The sequence below is a fragment of the Oncorhynchus clarkii genome, chromosome 17 (genome assembly GCF_045791955.1).
Source record: "Oncorhynchus clarkii lewisi isolate Uvic-CL-2024 chromosome 17, UVic_Ocla_1.0, whole genome shotgun sequence".
In the NCBI taxonomy this organism is placed as follows: Eukaryota; Metazoa; Chordata; class Actinopteri; order Salmoniformes; family Salmonidae; genus Oncorhynchus; species Oncorhynchus clarkii.
The window spans coordinates 46409091-46413719 of record NC_092163.1 but is presented as its reverse complement, the minus strand read 5'-3'; the positions used below and the strand labels follow the sequence as shown (position 1 = coordinate 46413719).

Genomic DNA, 4629 nt, shown 5'->3' with positions numbered 1-4629 from the left:
AAACACATTTTTTTATTGATCAAAATGCCAAAGAACTTGAAAGCTGGCAAGAATGTATAAGATGTCAATCCCATCTTCTCATGTCATATAAGAGAGAGTGGAACATTTGTGCAACATTTTGCAGCGTCACACCTTCACATTCATTCCTCAGTATTGCTAACCCATTGTCCCCATACAGGGCTGGAAGCCTGAAATGTGAGTTCAGACCTTGGTATTGTCCTAAATGTCCTTTATGCTGGGGGGGGCCTTGTGCACCCCCATGCTGGCAAAATCAGAGGGCACGTCGAAGAACAGCTCGTCGTCAAAGCAGAACTCGTCAGACGGCGTAGCGAGACAGGGCAATTTCAGTGCAAAGCCGGTCAGCACCCCACCGACAGCGGCTGCCCCGATGGTAGAGAAGATAGCTGCCACCTGGTTGACGGCTTGCTCCTTGGCGGTGCGCCCCAGCCCGGGCCTCAGCCCTGGGATGAGCTGCTGTAGCTCTAGGAGCTTTGGGTCTCCCTCCATGGGTGCACGGTGGGAGAAGATCTGGTACATGCTGGGGCCATAGGTTTCTTCGTTGGCCATGAGGATGGCACAAATGCCAGCCATGCAGGATATGAGGCCAGTGAGGCCGTGGAGATTGTGGATGCCACACTGGTCTTGGATCCTGAAGTGGCGGGCCAAGAACGAGGTGAGGTACCTGTATCCCATGAAGCAGGCGGTGCAGCCCATGATCCCAAGGGCGTAGGCGGCTGCAGGGGAGATCATCATGTCCACAGAGGCCCCAACAGTCACACCACCCGCCAGAGTCACATTTTGAATGTCAGCCATGGTGAGCTTGCCTCTCTTGTTGAATACGGCAGATAAGGCGAAAGCGGTCATCGTTGAGGAGCTGAGGCCTATGAAGGTGTGCAGGACGGCCCTGTGCTGGTCATCACCCTTTAAGGTCAGAGCAGAGTTGAAAGAGGGCCAGAACACCCAGAGAAACAGGGTGCCCATCAACGACAGGATGTCTGACTGGTAACTGGTAACCTCCTTGACGTGGCCGTCATTCAGGCTAGGCCGATACAGCACAAACGTGACCCCCAACCCAAATTAACAGGCAAACCGGTGGATGAGGATGGAGCCACCTGCGTCATTGATCTTTAGGTACTTCAGCACAGCCCACTCTGTCACGGCAAAGATAGGGACCTCTAGCAGGGCCATAACCAGCAGCTGCACCGGACTGGTCTTTCCCAGCACCGCCCCGAAGGAGATGAGCACCACGGCACAGGCAAACTCAGCATTGAGCAGGTTGATGACCCCAAGGTGGATCTTTCCATCAGAGTAGAACTGGAAGTAGCCCTGCATCAAGATGGCCCACTGGATGGTAAAGGTGGCTGTTAAGAAGTTGAAGACCATCCCGCTGAAGCCATAGAGCCGCAGAAAGGCCAGCAGGCAGCCGAAGCCAACGAAGATCATCACCTGCACATCCGCGAAGAAGGGATAGTCCCGATACAGGGAGTTGTCCATAGGGTTGGTCTCATTGTTCTGAAACTTGGCGTTGGCATTGTCGTCGTAGGTGACAAAGCCGGCAAAGAGACCAAGGAAAACCACTTCCATCAACAGTACCAGCACTGGCAACCGCACCCTGATGCTAGTGGAGTTATTCATGGTGGAATGGACACCTCACATAGGCCAATTACTCCTGCAGCCGCACGCTTTATAGCTCTGCTGCCAGATAAAGATTGGCAATTGGCAGAGAGCAGAAACGCACACTGTACAGCTAGCTACACAGGACTCCACATCTCTACCGCTGAAGACAGGGTTGTACTTTGGTCCCTCAAATTACCCACAGTAACATTTTTACAATCCAGCACGTTCTACAGTTTCACAGAACAATGTGTACTAATGAAATGATTAGGGATTCAGATAAAATACATTTTTAGGTTAGTAGCCATGCAGGGTCTATTTTGAATAAGTAAGGGAAATGGTTTTTCAGAAGAAAAAGAACTGAGCTAATGAGCTAATGCCTCAAAGGTATTATAGTATTGAACACGTTTTTCGAAACAAAAGATGCCCAAACAATTGACTTTGCATAAAAAATAATGTTTCAGTAATTCTATATCTTTACAATTCCCTTTACAAAAAAAGATTTCAGTTTTGAAACTGCAGTAAAAGTGCAAAAACTGCAGTCGACTGTGGCATTATGGAGGCAATAATTGCAGAATAACTATACTGCACTTTAACTGCAGTTACACTGCAAAATTACTGCAGTAAAAAAACAGTGTTATTTTGGATGCAGTATTTGCAGTATACTGCAGTTATATTGCAATCTTTTTTAGTGAAGTACAGCACAATATATTCAACAAAACATTCCAAATCAAATGGAAAAAGGGTTCTACCTCTTCAAGAAAGTGTGTATTATTGCAGTGGATGAGAATATACCTTTGCTTTAGCTCCTATCAGTGAAATTGTGCTGGGTTGGTTGGCAAGTGGTTTTTCAAACTTTGAAGGTTTTACAAACTTCTACAAACGTGCTGTTTCCAAGTTGTGTCCTTCATTTGTATGAATATGTTGATATCTAGTGGGCATATATAGACATTACAGGCACTCGAGCTTTACAACAGTCGTCCTGTGGCCTCATTTATAACAGTTGAGTAAATTTCACACTACATTTCTGAATGAGCATTAAATGAGCACGACACAAATCCACTCACCTTTTTATGGTGATAAAAACACCCCTTTATTTGCTGAATCATTTGGAACTCTTGGCATGTCGTGGCACGGCATACAAAAGACAAATTGTTGTTCAATAGTGTATATATTCTACTAGGTCCAATTAAATGATAGTTGCGCATGGTAATTTGTTGCATGGGAGATCTGTGGCTAAATCGAGGGTGCCTACTGCGCTGGCTAAGCGGATAGCTACAACCACAGTGCCTATAGCTTCCATGACCCCGGCCACAGCAGAGTTTGATACTAGCCTATATGATAAGTCAGAGTACAATCAATATTGTCTGAGAATAACAATAGTCAGGCCAGGCTTATAGCCAATATGCTGTTATAATGTATTAAGCCTACTGCACAAACCTCATTCCTATAGAATTGTTTTTATAGGTTTAGGTTAATGTTACAATTTTTAAGTCGTGTTTAAAATAATTCTGAGAGGTAGATTTTGACTGCGAAAGTGATCTTCACGCCAAAAAGGTTGGTGACCACTGGTCTAAAGTTTTCAGGGAGGTGAGCACATTCTCCCCTCAAGTTCATTAAAAACAAAAATCTAACTTTGCGTGAAAACTAGGCTGGCACATTTTCGGGTATATTTTTTTACTATGCATGGTTTATAAATGAAGCCACAGGGGCCTTGTCTGGCCCGCCACAACTAAGTATTCAGACCCTTTACTCAGTACTTTGTTGAAGCACCTTTGGCAGTGATTACAGCCTCAAGTCTTCTTGGGTATGACACTATAAGCTTGGCACACCTGTATTTGGGGTGTTTCTCCCATTCTTCTCTGCAGATCCTCTCAAGCTCTGTCAGGTTGGACGGGGAATGTCGCAACACAGCTATTTTCAAGTCTCTCCAGAGATGTTTGATTGGGTTCAAGTCCGGGCTCTAGCTGGGCCACTCAAGAACATTCAGAGACTTGTCCCGAAGCCACTCCTGTGTTATCTTGGCTGTGTGCTTAGGGTCGTTGTCCTGTTGGAAGGTTAAACTTTGGCCCTGTCTGAGGTCCTGAGCGCTCTGGAGCATGTTTTCATCAAGGATCTCTCTGTACTTTGCTCCGTTCATCTTTCCCTCGATCTTGTCGAGTCTCCCAGTCCCTGCCTCTGAAAAACATCCACACAGCATGATGCAGCCACCACCATGCTTCACCGTAGGGATGGTGTCAGGTTTCCTCCAGACGTGACGCTTGGCATTCAGCCCAAAGAGTTCAATCTGGATTTCATCAGACCAGAGAATGTGGTTTCTCATGGTCTGAGAGTCCTTTAGGTGCCTTCTGGCAATCTCCATGCGGGCTGTCATGTGCCTTTTACTGAGGAGTGGCTTCCATCTGGCCACTTTACCATAAAGGCCTGATTGGTGGAGTGCTGCAGAGATTGTTGTCTGGACCTTCTGGAAGATTCTCCCATCACCACAAAGGAACTCTGGAGCTCTGTCAGAGTGACCATTGGGTTCTTGGTCACCTCCCTGACCAAAGCCTTCTCCCCCGATTGCTCAGTTTGGCCGGGCGGCCAGCACTATGAAGAGTGCCTCGACACAATCCTGTCTCAGAGATCTACGAACAATTCCCTCAACCTCATGGTTGGTTTTTACTCTGACATGCACAGTCAACTACGGGACCTTATATAGACAGATGTGTGCCTTTCCAAATCATGTGCAATCAATATAATTTACCACAGGTGGACTCCAATCAAGTTGTAGAAACATCTCAAGGATGATCAATGGAAACAGGATGCACCTGAGCTCAATTTCGAGTCTCATAGCAAAGGGTCTGAATACTTATGTAAATGCGATATTTCAGTTCTTTATTTTTAATACATTTGCAAACATTTCTAAAAACCTTTTTTTGCCTTGTCATTATGGGGTATTCTGTGTAGATTGATGATGTAAAACCCCCCATTTTAATCCATTTTAGAATAAGGCTATAATGTAACAAAATATGG

General features: G+C 45.8%; 1 pseudogene; it reads right to left on the bottom strand.

Moving 5' to 3' along the window:
* Positions 1–219: 219 nt before the first annotated feature.
* LOC139370951 (ammonium transporter Rh type B pseudogene) lies at positions 220–1635 on the bottom strand (annotated as a pseudogene).
* Positions 1636–4629: the final 2994 nt, after the last annotated feature.